The following is a 15,110-nucleotide window of genomic DNA, read 5'->3' on the forward strand; positions in this document are numbered from 1 at the left end:
CCTCTCACCGCGACTGGCCCGGTCGAGCGCACCTGCCCCCTGGGTTCCCGGCGGGTGCCCTTTGGCGGGAGCGGCCAGCCTCCTCTTCCTCCCGCACAGCCACCGGTGGGCTCCACCCGCTCCCTTGGGAGGGGCAGCTCTGGCACTGAAGACGGTGTAAAGCGTGCAAGGGGCAAATGGCAGTCCCAGGGGCGGCTCCCTAGCTGTGTGTGGGTGTCTCCCCGGTTCTGGGAACGGGACTCCCTTCCTTCGCCCGCGGACCCCGCAGGAGGCGAAGAAGGCTGAGGGATGGAGCGGAACCAGGGAGACGCGAGGGAGCTGGGAGCACGGGGGCTCCCCGGGGGCGGAGGGAGGCCGCCGCGAGGCACGGCCACGGGTCCCCCGGCCCCGCGCATTCCGCGCCCCGGCGAGGCTGCGCTGCGGGCGCGCTCCCCGGGCGCGCGGCGGCGGCTCCCGGAGCGGTCGGGGCGCGCGGCGGGCGGGGCGGCGAGCGGTCCCTGGCGGCGCGCCAGCTCCGCGCACTAATACGGGCGCCGCGGCTCGGCGGCTCCAGTCTGACTGACGCCGGCTGGGGCGGCCGCCGCCGGGCCCTGCAGCCGCTGGGCGCGCGCGCAGCCAGGCCCGGAGAGCGCGGCGCGGGCAGCGGGCGGCCAGGTACCCGGCGCGGGGGTGGGGCGCGCCGGCCCGGCGGGCGGGCGGGCAGGGCTCAGTGGCCTCCCGGGCAGGTAAGAGATGCCCTCGCGGGCGGCGCGCGGGGCGTGCGTGGGGCCCGGGGGCCGCGCACCAGGCGAGCCTTTGGGGAGGCTCCGGGGCGTGGGAAGGCTGCGGGTGACGGGCGGGCCGGGGTCGGTGGGCGCGGGCTCCCAGGGGGCCCCTCCTCCCCGCCGCGCGCCCTCCTCGCGGGCCCTGCGGGCCCCGCACCGCACCTTGGGCTCGCCGGGGGACTCTGGTCCGGCCGAGGGGCGCGGGGGCGGGGGGCCGCGCAGGGCGTGGGCAGGGAAGCGCTCGGGCCGCTGTCCCCCGCGCCCGGCGCCGCGACCCCCAAACTCGGAGCGTGGTCCCCGTCCCGCTCGTGCAGCTGGCGAGGGAGTCCGATCGATGCACGGGGCGTGGGCGACGGGGATGGTGACGCTTTGGGGGGGGGGCGATTAAAAAAAAACCAGGGTCCCTCGCGGGCCTTGTATTATTATTGGACAAGCAGGCGCTCTGCTCTGCTAGCTTTGGAGTCACGCGAAGTGAGCACAAAGTTAGGAATGCGGCTCAAGTGTCTGTCGCTCGGCTCGCGAGCGCTTGGATGGCGTCCGAAGCTGGGGGTTTGTCTTTTCCCTCCGCCTGCCAGGCGGTGCCAGCGCTCGGCCGAGGGGAGGAGGCGCGGGCGAGGGGGGCGAGGTGGGGAACGGATCCTGGAGACTGCCTGACGCCAGCTTTGTTATCCCGAGCAGCGCGGGCGAAACGTGGGTTGGTTTTTTAATTTTTATGGCTAGTCACTCGCTGACCGGTCTTGGGTGGCCGCTCCTGCCTTCTCCTCCCCTTTGCAGAGTGGAAATGTGAACAAGGGCCAGCCTGAGAATGGCCCGTCTGCTTCTGGAAAGGACCTGCCTACCAGCGAAGCCAATCCGCTCTGGGGATGGGGCTGCCCCTGAGCTCCTTTCCCAGGGGCTCACAGTTAATGACACACTCAGAGGCCACCAGGGCTGCTTTTTCCGGGCTCTAAGCATCGTGCTTATGTAAAGGGCAGCTAACCCACGAGGTCAGCAGTTCGAAACCACCAGTCGCTCCGAGGGAGAAAGACGGGGCTTTCTCCTCAACGTGCAGAATTATAGTCAGGGACACTCACAGGAGGACGTCCTTCCTGTACGGTTGCTGAAAGTCGGCATCGACTCCCTCGCACTCAGTTTGGGTTGCTTGAGGATCATTTCAGTGAAGAACCAGATTCTAGATGGTCGTGCAGAAATCCTGCAGGATGGTTTTATAGTGAGAAGGCACTGACTGGTACCACCTCCCTGGCAAGGGTTGGTTGGTAGGTGCGTCTGGGACATCACTGGAGTCCTTGGAATGTGAATGCATTGGCCTCAGGATTCCTGTCAGTGCGAGGGGATGCCATGGGGTGTTTACGTTTTTTTTTAAATGGCTAGCTGTATTTTTAAAGAAAGTAGGAATAGAACCCCCAAGAGACCCAAGTTTCGGGAAATGAATTTTCCCTCTGTCGGAAACTTCCATGCACAAGATTTGGGATCACGTTCAAAGTTTGTAGTGACCCCAGAAGGACACTGCAGAGGAAAGATGATGTGATCGTTTATGCATAAAGGGCACTTAAAAAGTAAGATGACAGACGTTTCAGGAAACGTATCAGTAGACCAACCTCACTCGCTGTCCTTAGGCACTGTCTGTAGGACGCAGCCAATTCCTGTTTTTCTGCTTGCTTGCCTGTCTTGTTTAGGGCTTGAATGCTTGCTTGAACTCTCTGGTTTCAAGCTGTGTTTTTGTAGAATGTGAACACATTCTTGATCGGAGCAGACTCACACAACATTAACGGAAAGCCTTAGGTGGACACACATTTTAGCTTTAGCCCCTAAGTACTGCACAGTCCTCACATCTGTCGTTCATCTCAAGATTGCCATGGGGCGACTTGTTTCCTTTTAAAAGCTTTTATTTTTCTTTTACAAGACATATAGTCTTAGTTAATGAGTGATCAGAAAATAGGTACAGGTGCCAAATCCCTGCATCCTTAAATTTTTCTCAAGACATAGAATGTGGAACACAAATGGTGGTAGTTTACAAAGAACCATGTTTAAGGATGTTTCTCAAGTAATAAACACATGGGACATTCATGTCACTTTTCGAATCATACGGTCAGCAGTGGAGAGAGAAAAGAATCTACCAATACCGTATTTCACAAAGAGGAGTAGTTTCAATGTGATGAATTGGATTCTGATTAATGAGATTGTAATGTCCACTGCCAAAATGAAGAGATAGTGTTCAGTAAATGGTCATTTGGTCAGTAAGGAAAATACCTAGCTCATATCAGACATTCCTTTTATAATAAAACAATCCTTTTGTCATATTCTCCATTAAAATTTTGGAAATAATACTCATCTCATGATGTAATCTGATGTAAGGGAAGGTAAAATTCCTGGCAACTAAAGAAGTTTGCTTTTAAAATACCACATTATATTCTAACACGTTTATAGTTTGGTGTATACTTCATGTCTGTCCCTGTGAACATTGAGAGAAGAATTTGAAGTGGAGGCAGCCAGGCATGCATACCCACCCACAGCCATAACGTTGATGCCGACTCAGAGTGGACGACAGACCAGGGTAGAACTACGCCTGTGGGGTTTCCAGACTCTTGAAGGGAGTAGAAAGCTCTGTCTTTCTCCATCAGAGTGGCTGGTGGTTTCGAACTGCTGACCTTGAGGATCACAGCCCATTATGTAACCACTATGCCCCCAGGGCTTCTTTTTTTTTTTAAACATTTTATTAGGGGCTCATACAACTCTTATCACAATCCATGCATATACATACATCAAGTGTATAGAGCACATCTGTGCATTCTTTGCCCTAATCATTTTCTTTCTTTTCTTTTTTTACATTTTATTAGGGGCTCATACAACTCTTACCACAATCCACACATATACATACATCAACTGTATAAAGCACATCCGTACATTCTTTGCCCTAATTACTCTCAAAGCATTTGCTCTCCACTTAAGCCCTCTGCATCAGGTCCTCTTTTTTTTTCCCCTCCCTCCCCGCTCCCCACTTCGTCATGAGCCCTTGATAATCAACAAATTGTTATTTTGTCATATCTTGCCCTATCCGGAGTCTCCCTCCCCACCCTTCTCTGCCGTCCATCTCCCAGGGAGGAGATCTCATGTGGATCCTTGTAATCAGTTCCCCCTTTCCAACCCACTCACCCTCCACTCTCCTAGCATCGCCCCTCACACCCCTGGTCCTGAAGGTATCGTCCACCCTGGATTCCCTGTGCCTCCAGCTCACATATGCACCAGTGTACAGCCTCTGCCCTATCCAGTCCTGCAAGGTAGAATTCGGATCACGGTAGTTGGGGGAGGAAGTATCCAGGATCGGGGGGGAAAGCTGTGTTCTTCATCGGTACTACATCGCACCCTGACTGACCCATCTCCTCTCCTAAACCCCTCTATGAGGGGATCTCCAGTGGTCGACACTTGGGCCTCAGGTCTCCACTCTGCACTTCCCCCTTCATTCACTATATATACACACACACATACACACACACACATATATATATACATATTTTTTTTCTTTTTTTTTTTTGTATGATGCCTTATACCTGGTCCCTTTGGCACCTCATGATCGCACCGCACCGGCTGGTGTGCTTCTTCCATGTGGGCTTTATTGCTTCTGAGCTAGATGGCCGCTTGTTCACCTTCAAGCCTTTAAGACCCCAGACACTATCTCTTTCGATAGCCAGCTTTCTTCGCCACATTTGCTTATGCACCCATTTGTCTTCTGCGATCATATCATGGAGGTGTGCAGCCAATGATATGATTTTTTGTTCTTTGATGCCTGATAACTGATCCCTTTGGGACCACGCGATCATACAGGTTGGTGTGTTCTTCCATGTGGACTTTGTTGCTTCTGAGCTAGATGGCTGCTTGTTTACCTTCAAGCCTTTAAGACCCCAGTCACTATCTCTTTTGATAGCCGGGCACCATCAGCTTTCTCCGCCACATTTACTTATTCACCCACTTTGGCTTCGGCAGTTATGTCGGGCGAGTGAGCATCATAGAGTGCAAATTTAATAAAAGAAAGTATTCATGCATTGAGGGAGTGCTTGAGTAGAGGCCCAAGGTCCTTCCGCCACCTTAATATTAAACCTATAAATATAGACACATAGATCTATTTCCCCATCCTCATATATATATTTGCATGTACATGTCTTTGTCTAGACCTCCATAAATGCCCCTTGACTCCCAGCTCCTTCCTCCATCTCCCTTGACTTTCCTCTTGCCCCACTACCATGCTCCGTCCCCACCTGGGCTACAGCTATACCCCTTCTCTACACAACCTTACCCTGATCATTCCCCACCAGGCCTGCCACTCCCCCCTCACTACCGTTTTGGGTCCCATGTTGTTCCCTTGTCCCAGTGTTTGTTAACACCACTTCCTTACCCCTCCCCCTCCCCCACCCTAAGTCCCCCGGGAACTGTTGGTCCTGTTGTTTTTCCTCCAGATAGTTCATCCAGCCTGTCCTATTCAGACAGACCTGTGGAGACACTAACATGCACGAAAACAAGACAGAGGAAAACAAAGCAACAGTATACAACCAGACAACAAAACAACAAAAACAAACCACTGACAAAGAACAAAACAAAACACTTCACAAAAGCTTGTAGTTAGTTCAAGGATCATTTGCTGGCCCATAGGAGCGTTTTCCAGTCCAGTCTGTTGGGACACCATGCCCTGGCCCCAAAGTCCACTTTCAGCATTCCCTGGGGACCTTGCCACTCCATTCCCTTGCTGTTCCACTGCACTCCCCCAGTGCTTTGCCTCGGTGTGGTGGGATCAGGTCAGGTGCAATTCCCACACTGTGTCTCCGGTGCTGTCCCCTGTATCACCCTTAGTCACTGAGGGGCATCATTTCTCATAGTGCCTCCAGGGCTTCTATAGGGACCCTTTAAGACCGAGTAAAGATGCTCTTTGGGGTTTCTGAGACAGCCTCCTTTTTCTTCCGAGGAGTGGCTTGTGGGTTTGAACCACAGACTCTGGATAGCACGTAGCCCACTGTGGCACCAGGGTAGAGATAATGTAGGTTTGGCTTCAGATCAACCCAATAGAGTGACTTCACAACAAAGTGAGCCACGCAGATTTTTTGGTTTTACAGTGCCTTTTAAAGTCCCCGCCCAACCCCCCCTCCCCAACTACCATGATCCTAATTCTACCTTGCAGGACTGGATAGGGCAGAGGTTGTACACTTGTGCATATGGGAGCTGGAGGCACAGGGAATCCAGGGTGGATGATACCTTCAGGACCAGGGGTGTGAGGGGCGATGCTGGGAGAGTGGAGGGTGAGTGGGTTGGAAAGGGGGAACCGATTGCAAGGATCCACATGTGACCTCCTCCCTGGGAGATGGACGGCAGAGAAGTGGGGGACGGGAGACTCTAGATATGGCAAAATAATGATGTATAAATTACCAAGGGCACATGAGGGAGGGGGGAACTGGGAGGGAGGGGGGAAAAAAGAGGACCTGATAAAAAAGGCTTAAGTGGAGAGCAAATGCTTTGAAAATGATTAGGGCAAAGAATGTACGGATGTGCTTTATACAATTGATGTATGTATATGTATGGATTGTGATAAGAGTTGTATGAGCCCCTAATAAAATGTAAAAAAAAAAGAAGAAGGAAGTTCTGTTGACACTGTACTGTGTGGTCTATTGAAAGGGGCCCTGGTGGTGCTGTGGGTTAGGCATTTGGCTGCCAACCTTGACGTTGTAAATTCAAACCCACCAGCTGCTCCCAGGGAGAAAGTTGAGACTGTCTGATTCTGTAAAGAGTTACAGTCTCAGAAACCCCATAGAGTTGCCAGGAGTTGGAATTCACTGGAGGGCAATGGCTTTGACTTTGGATTTGACGGTCCTTAAAGGAGTCCTAATGGTGCAGTTGTTAAAGCACCTGGCTGCTAACCAAAAGATTGGTGCTTCAAACCCACCAGCAGCTCCCAGGGAGAAAGATGAGGCAGTCAGGGCTTCCCTGAATATTACAGCCTGGAAAGCACTGGGGAGCAGTTGCCAGCTGGACTTGGCCTTCAGGCAGTGGGTATGGGTTTGGGTTTGGTTGTCCAAGGTACACTGTGAAGTACGAGGAATGACCAAACTGTGGCATAGAGACGGGAAGTGAGGCCCGTGCTATTGGGAAGTGGTGTTGCTGGCTTTGCTCCACACAGGGGTACCACAACCTTTGAATTAGTAAAGAAAACGAAGCCAAGAGAACACAGTTGTTGTGAAGCACAAATTGAGGTGGGCCTAGAGATTGAAAATGCAAACTCTCCTCAGTGGTTGTAATTCTCGGTTATTGGTCTGATTTTTCCCTTGATTACTCGCTGTTGAGTGGAAAGTTACACTAAAGCAGACACGGAAGGCCAACAGCAGATTCACACGTCGTGGTTCTGAGTGCTTTTGCGAGTGATGTTTTCATGTTCATCTAGTGCAGTGGTTCTCAACCTGCCTAAGGTCTCGACCCTTGAATACAGTTCCTCATGTTGTGGTGACCCCCAAACATACAATTATTTTCGTTGTTACTTCATAACTGTCATTTTGCTACTGTGATGAATCGTCATGTAAATATCTGATATGCAGGATGTATTTTCAGTATTACAAATTGAACATCATTAAAACATAGTGATTAATCACAAAAACAATATGTAATTATATATTGTGAAATATTTATGTCTAACTACAAATCAATGAAATTTTGTCTGGAAGCATGGTGTAGCATGGGTAAGAGTCTTCACACCGGGTACTCAAACATCGGCGTATCTGCATGTGGGTGGACCTGCCTGGAGACAGATAGAGGAGCGGTGTCTCGGGTCCTAAGACCATTGGAAATATGTGTTTTCCGATGGTCATAGGCGACCCCTGTGAAAGGGTCTTTTGCCCTCCAAAGGGGTCGCGACCCACAGATTGAGAACCACTGATCTAGTGAAAGGCCAGGACAGAGCAGGGGCATCATGAGAAAAAGAAAGAGCATTCCCTGGGTGATGAACTACCTCTTAAACACCCTTACAAATGAAGTCTCTCTAGAAACCTGTGCCGACTAATGTTAGGACTGGAAGGCATTTTGCTAGCATTAGAAGCCATCCTGCCCGTGAAAGCAAGGATGTTAATCTTGCTCCATGTTCTGCATCCTGACAGGTCTGGCCCTAAAACCATCGCGGACAGACTCCTTGGCCCCAGGCTCCATTGTGCATCTGTCTTTGCCTCAGGCTGACACCCTAACACGTTTCCAGGCTTCTCCTCCTGTAGTTTCCCAAGCACGCCCTGGCATCCTTCCCCTCTGCTCAGAGTCCCGGTAGTGGAGTGGGGTACACATCAGGCCACTGGAGAAAGATGAGACTCTTTTCCTTCTGGAAAGAGTTACAGTCTTGGAAACCCACAGGGGCAGTTCTGCCCTGTCACAGGGTCACTCTGCTCGGAGTCGACTTGATGGCAGTGAGTGAGTGAATGAGTGAGTGAGTGAGTGAGTGAGTGAGTGAGTGCGTGCGTGCGTGCGTGCGTGCAGGCCTAACTGGGAGCTTGTTGGCATCTCCCTCCTTTCTGGTCGCCTTGGTTGAGTGCTGCTTACCCAGAACTTTCTGTGATGAAGCAGGCCCTGGGCCTTCTCTGAGCGCCACTGGCCTTAGCTTTCCTGTCCTGTCTCTCTTGGACTCTGGCTCATCTCTCAACCTTTTTCGTCCCCGTAGACGTTGACTGTCAAATCCGCGAAGAAAGAGGACCTTGTTGGACTTCTCTTTTTCCATCCTCTATTTTTATTGCATGCTCTAATTGTCAAATGGTAACTCAGGTGGGGCCTTCCATTTCAGATCATCAACTTTTTATTCTGCGGTTTAAACTGCTCATCAAACCCCCAGGCCTTCACCCGATCCTTGATTTCTCTTCCTCCTCTGTGGAGCTGTCTTCCATTTCACCCAAGTTAAGCCAGTCAGCAATCTCTCTTCCCTCCCTTGCCCTCCTTGCCTCTGCAGACTCCGAAGTCTGCTCCCTTTGGTATGCAAGTCTCTATCTGGGGTTTTCCTCTCTCATGATAACAGTGGTCTCATAACATATTTGTCCTTTTGTGCTGAGCTCTTTCCACTCCGCATACAGTTCTCTGCATCTGTCCAGGCCAGGAGGGGCTCCGTCATCTCGTCATTGCTTTTCAGTCTTCTCCGTTTTTTAATACTGACCGCAGGGCTCTGCATAGCACTCCAATCAATACATATTAAGGGACAAATCTTCACAGAATCCGTGGGCCCTTCTGAAATAAAAACTGGAGAGAATGCACCCCCCCCATGTAATCGAGCTTAGAGGTCAGGTCAGTCTTTCAAGAAGTCAGTGCTGAACTTGGAGCTGAGGATTTGGTAAGCCCTGCTAGCCCTTCCCTCCCCCTGCCCAAGCCTAGCTGAGCCTCCATCTGAATGTTGTGCTGGGGCTGGGTGTTACAGACAGGAAAGCTTCTAAGACACTTATTGCATTAGCAATTTTTCGTGTCAGAATCACTCAATATACAATCGAAGCCATTTAGCAAAAAAAAAAATCAAAAAACAGAAAACCAAGATTTGGGTGTGATAGGATGATCACAGGGAAACTAATTTGATTCCACATAAAATTGCCAACATGACATCCTGAATCCCCGTCTGCCCCACCCCTCAGCCGCAGGAAAATGAGGTTTTGGTGTATAGGTTTCAAACAGTGCTTACCAAGACAAACGCCGGCTGCTAGTGGGGTGAAGCTTCTGCTTTTGATCAGGTTGGAAATAGTAAAGCATCTTGTTATCAGTCCTGTCATCTGAGTCCCCCTCCTGTGCCTTGCTTGCTCTAATCCCTGACGATAATAAATCACGTTTTTAAACAATACCATGTTCTGTTAAAGGATTCGGTATTAATAGAGTTCAGTAAATTAGATGTGAAAAATATAATTTGTGGGTAAAAATCATGCCTCTATAATTTAGTTCTTGGAATATACACTTTTAATTGGGAAGCTCTAATCCAGTTTTCCAAGAATATAAGACTGGTATCACAGCATTGAAAAACAGATTATCAATAACAAAAAAAGAAAAATATTATGAATGTGTGGGTTCTGGGCTGGGGCACTTTAGGATTCATAAGCACTGTAAAATGTACAAGAACAACCCTAGGACCTAACAACAATAAAATCCTAAACCACAAGGCACATGTCACTTGAAATGAAAGCATTAACCCGTAAATAAATGTAAAGAGGGATCTATATCGTTCTGATTTTTCCTCTTTTTTTGTGGGGAGTGGATATTGAATAGCAGAGCCCTTTTTCTCATATTGTTTGGTACTCTGATAAATTGGTGTTACTACTGGGGATTATTTATGAACATATGAATCTCCCTTGGGGAAATATAAGATTTAATTTCGAATCATTTCCTTCTTTCTTCTAAATGTAATTTTGAGGCATTAGTAATAGGAGACATATTTTCTTCAGCCATATCATGCCTTTATTGCTGCAGTTGTGTCAGGCACTCCTTGTTTACAAACTGGGGTTACTAGGAATTACCATTCATCCTGGCACTCCCGTTCCTGGCTTTCTACCATGGGACAAGGCAATTTGGAAAGTGCACATGGACTGTGGGGGCCACCCAGCTGTGTTGGTGACAGTGGGGTTTTAACTTCAACTCATGATGATCCCTGTCTAATCCAGTGAAACCTTGCCCGTTCCTGTGGCAGCTTCACGCTTGTTAGTCTATGTGAGCCTGTTGTTGTAGCCAGTGTCAGTTTCCCTTGATTTCACTGGTCCTCTGCTTTACCAGCGGTAATGTCCTCCTTCAGCAAGCAGTCCCGCCCAGATGCCACACACACACGCCTCAGTAAACGAGTCACAGTCAATAGCTTCTGATCAATAAAGGAACAAAACCAAACTCATTGCCATCAAGTTGATTCCGACTCAGAGCAAACCTATCGTGACCCTGTAGGACAGGCTAGAACTGCCCCTGTGGGTGTCTGAAACGGTCACACTCTGTGAGAGTCCAATCGCAGAACCACAGGGGCAGGTCTACCCTGCCCTACAGGGCTGAGAGGAGTCGGAATCGACTCAATGGCAGTGAGTTTGGTTTGGTTTGCACTTGGAAGTACCAAATTTCAGAAAATGAGAACCCTGAAAATGTGTCTCAGATTTCATCAGGTACCCTGCTCATGCCATTCATCCACACCCAATGATGGCCATTAATCCTCCTTGTTTTTCTTAGCTTAGAGCACATATGGGAGAATTGGCTGAGCAGAGGAGGCATTTTAAAATTTGGGCACTAGAGTAGCTGTGAGAGTTCAAGGTGTGTGTGTGTGTGTGTGTGTGTGTGTGTGTCTGTCTGTCTGTGTGTGTCTGTGTCTCTGTGTGTGTGTCTGTGTGTGTGTGTCTGTGTGTGTGTGTCTGTGTGTGTCTGTGTGTGTGTCTCTGTCTGTGTGTGTCTGTGTGTGTCTCTGTGTGTGTGTGTCTGTGTGTGTGTGTCTGTGTGTGTCTGTGTGTCTGTGTGTGTGTCTGTGTGTCTGTGTGTCTGTCTGTCTGTGTGTGTGTCTGTGTGAGTCTGTGTGAGTATGTGTGTGTGTCTGTCTGTGTCTCTGTCTGTCTGTGTGTGTCTGTGTGTGTGTGTCTGTGTGTGTCTGTGTGTGTGTCTGTGTGTGTTTATGTGTCTGTGTGTGTGTCTGTCTGTCTGTGTGTGTGTCTGTGTGTGTGTCTGTGTGTGTGTCTGTGTGTGTGTCTGTCTGTGTGTGTGTGTCTGTGTGTGTGTCTGTGTGTGTGTCTGTCTGTCTGTCTGTGTGTGTCTGTGTGTGTGTCTGTGTGTGTGTCTGTGTGTGTGTCTCTGTCTGTCTGTGTGTGTCTGTGTGTGTGTGTCTGTCTGTGTGTGTGTGTCTGTCTGTCTGTGTGTGTGTGTGTCTGTGTGTGTGTCTGTGTGTGTGTCTGTCTGTCTGTCTGTGTGTGTCTGTGTCTGTGTGTGTGTCTGTGTGTGTGTCTCTGTCTGTCTGTGTGTGTCTGTGTGTGTGTGTCTGTCTGTGTGTGTGTGTCTGTCTGTCTGTGTGTGTGTGTGTCTGTGTGTGTGTCTGTGTGTGTGTGTCTGTGTCTGTGTGTCTGTGTGTGTGTGTCTGTGTCTGTCTGTGTGTGTCTGTGTGTGTGTCTGTGTGTGTGTGTCTGTGTGTGTGTGTCTGTCTGTGTGTCTGTGTGTGTGTCTCTGTGTGTGTGTCTGTGTGTGTGTCTGTGTGTGTGTGTCTGTGTGTGTGTCTGTGTGTGTGTCTGTGTGTGTGTGTGTCTGTGTGTGTCTGTGTTTGTGTGTGTGTGTTGGGTGGCAGCAGAAAGGCTGGTAGTGTCAAGGGTAGGTTCACGTGTTTGTTTTAGTTTTTAGCATTTTTAAGAAAACCTGCACTGTGTTGTAGTGATTATGCACTGGGCTGCTAACCCCAAGGTCAGCAGTTTGAAACCACCAGCCGCTTGTTGGGAAAAAGATGAGGCTGTCTGCTCCCGTAAAGAGTTACAGTCTTGCACCCACAGGGGCAATTCTACTCTGTCCTATAGGGTCACGTTTGAGTAGAAATCGACGTTATGGCAGTGGGTTCAGTTTTACTTTTAGTGTTTTTTTTTTTGTCATTGCAAATTACAAAGGATTTTGTGGGCTGGCCAGCGAAGTCTATCAGCCCCAGTAACACAGTTTCTGAGAAAAGCAATTCCAGTTTCCAAAAGCCTGCACAGGAAAGTGCACCACTTGTTCCTAAAGTGGAACTGCCGGTGATTAACGGTGTGAGCAGTCATTAGAAATCAAGAATGTGCCAGTGCATGTGTCACATGAGAAAGTATGTTAAACTGGAAAAAAAACAAACGTTTACATCGCTTGGTGTTAATTTCTCTTACTGGAGCATTGATTGTCATTGTCATTTGTTCTCTGTTTTCTGGTGGGAGGAGAATTGCAGTCTTCGAACAGGACTTGGATCAAGTGTGTGCACAGACAGACTTGTGGGATTTGTCTTCCCTGAAGGCTCGTTGGCTAATTACACTTACAGGTTAGCACAAAGCACTCTTGACTGTTGGCTGTGTTGAAAACAGTGATGAGTGACTTACATGTTATGTCAAAGGTGTGGCACCTGTTGGCTGCTATTGTAACTGGATACAAATTTATGGCACGAGACTATAACTTTACTGCCCTTGCATTCCTTTCAAAATTACAGTGTTGAGTTCAAGGAACCCTGGGGGCCAAGATGGGTTACAGGGTGTGCTACCAATGGCAAGATCAGCAGTTCAAAACCACCAGCTACTCTGAGAGAGAATGTAGTCTCTCCCGCACAGACTTACAGCCTCGGAAACCCAAAGGGACAGTTCTATTCTCCGCTATGGGCTTGCTGTGATTCAGAATTGACTCAATGGCAGTGAGTTTTCGTTGGTGTTGTGTTTTGGGATTTTAAAAGTTACTGTGTGATGGTTGTGATCATTCTTTTCGATTCTAGGAGGGACTTTTACATATAAGGAATTTATATAGGTTATTCAGGAGCCTTGATGGCCTAGGTGGGTTATGATTTGGGGGCTGCCAGTCGCAAGGTCAGCTGTTCAAAACCCTAGCGACTCCATGGGAGGAAAACAAGGATTTCTACTCCCATAAGAATTTGTCTCACGAGCGAGTCAGGGTGCAGTGTGACAACGATGAACCATACAACTTTCCTCTAGTTCCTAAATGCTTCCTCCCCCCACCGCTATCATGATCCCAATTCTACCTTACAAATCTGGCTAGACCAGAGGATGTACACTGGTACAGATAGGAACTGGGAACACAGAGAATCCAGAACAGATGATCCCTTCAGGACCGGTGGTGAGAGTGGCGAGAAAGGGGGAACCGATTACAGGGATCTGCATATAACCTTCTCCCTGGGGGATGGACAACAGAAAAGTGGGTGAAGGGAGACGTTGGACAGTGTAAGATATGACAAAATAATAATTTATAAATTATCAAGGGTTCATGGAGGGGGAAATGAGGAGCTTATGCCAGGGGCTTACGTGGAGAGCAGATGTTTTGAGAATGATAAGGGTAACGAATGTACAAATGTGCTTTCTATAATTGATGTATGTATGGATTATGATGAGTTGTATGAGCCCCCAATAAAATGATTTTTTTAAAAAAGAATTCGTCTCAGACACCCACAGGGGTAGTTTCCCCCAGATTACAGAGTTGCTGGGAGTTGAAATCAAGTCTATGACAGCGATTTGGTTTTTGATACAGGTTACTCATGCTGCCATTTTTTACTGTGTGCCTCGACCTGAACACGAGACCCTAAACCGGCCCTGAGGCCCAACAACAAAATTAAGTGCCTGGGTACCAGGAGTTTGTAGCCTAGTTAGAGAGCAGGGTCTAGACGCAGCACAAAGTCCACAGCAGTGGACCAAGGCAGCCGCAGTGGACTCGCTAAGACACTGAGCACCTGTGGGCAGGAGGCCTGCTGGTGGGCTGCTTCCCCGCACATGTTAGCAGAGCTCACGAGCTGTAACACTTGCCGAACAAAGCAGGACAGCAGCCCAGAGGAGACTGGCCTGGCTGAGCGAAGCCCTTACTAACCCTGCAGAAAGGAGAAGCTGAGAAGTACAGCCTGGGCTGGAAGCTGTCCTCATGGATCAACTGTCTCCTGTCTTCTGAGTCGGGAGGAAGATGAGGCTCTCTACTCCCCAGAAAGAGTTAGTCTCGTAAACTCACAGGGGCAGTTCTACCCTGTCCGACAGGCTCGCGATGAGTCGGCATTGACTCGATGACAGTGAATTTGGTTTGACTTCCACGTTAGTTCTGATCCTAAGTTGTGACGTCTTCCTTCTGCAGTACACCCGGTTACCTGTGAGTGGAGGCCTGGTGAATTCTCTGCAGCCATTGCAACAGATTACCCCTTCAGAGACGTAGCAAGGGCGATAGGGAAAATGTCTGACGGCAGAACACAAAGTGGTTGCAGCCTGGACACATATCTTACTGCCACCTCATGGGGCTCGGCGCCTGGTTGATGCTGACGCTAACTCCCGTTTTGAAGTTGATGGACCTCGGAAGCGACAAGCTGGCCCTGGCCCAGAGTTGGTCTTCAGGACATTTCGTTTCTTCCTTCAGCTCCAACCTCCCATGGCCTCATTCTCTTCCCTACGGTTGGCTGGGGGTTGTAGAGTCAGAAGGAAGAAAGTACAGAGAATGTAGGTCTTAGTCTTTAGGCAAAGGATAACTTTATTTAGCTTTATTCTCTGGCTGAAGGAGCACTATTACGGGAAGAACCAGGACGGTTTTATTAAGAATCACAGGCAGTAGTCTTTGGAAGAGAGTCGAGACAAGTACACGTGCACTGAGTCTCTCTAAATGGCCACAAGGACTCAGCTAGGCTGGAGAGCAGTCACGTCCCCCTATCGTGTC

The 15,110-nt window shown here is 49.4% G+C and overlaps 1 protein-coding gene across 3 annotated transcripts in view; it reads left to right on the forward strand.

Annotated features, from left to right (window-relative positions):
* Window positions 1–525: 525 nt before the first annotated feature.
* The window catches only part of SMAD9 (SMAD family member 9), a 69,141-nt gene continuing 54,556 nt past the window's right edge, over window positions 526–15,110 (forward strand). For 2 of the 3 annotated variants that reach the window (XM_075562945.1, XM_075562943.1), the window contains exon 1: window positions 526–654. The gene's annotated coding sequence lies outside the window, so the exon portion shown is untranslated. Of the gene's footprint in view, window positions 726–15,110 lie in introns of all 3 variants that reach the window. The other variant, XM_075562944.1, reaches the window with a different exon arrangement.

The sequence above is a fragment of the Tenrec ecaudatus genome, chromosome 11, assembly GCF_050624435.1.
Source record: "Tenrec ecaudatus isolate mTenEca1 chromosome 11, mTenEca1.hap1, whole genome shotgun sequence".
Taxonomy (NCBI): Eukaryota; Metazoa; Chordata; class Mammalia; order Afrosoricida; family Tenrecidae; genus Tenrec; species Tenrec ecaudatus.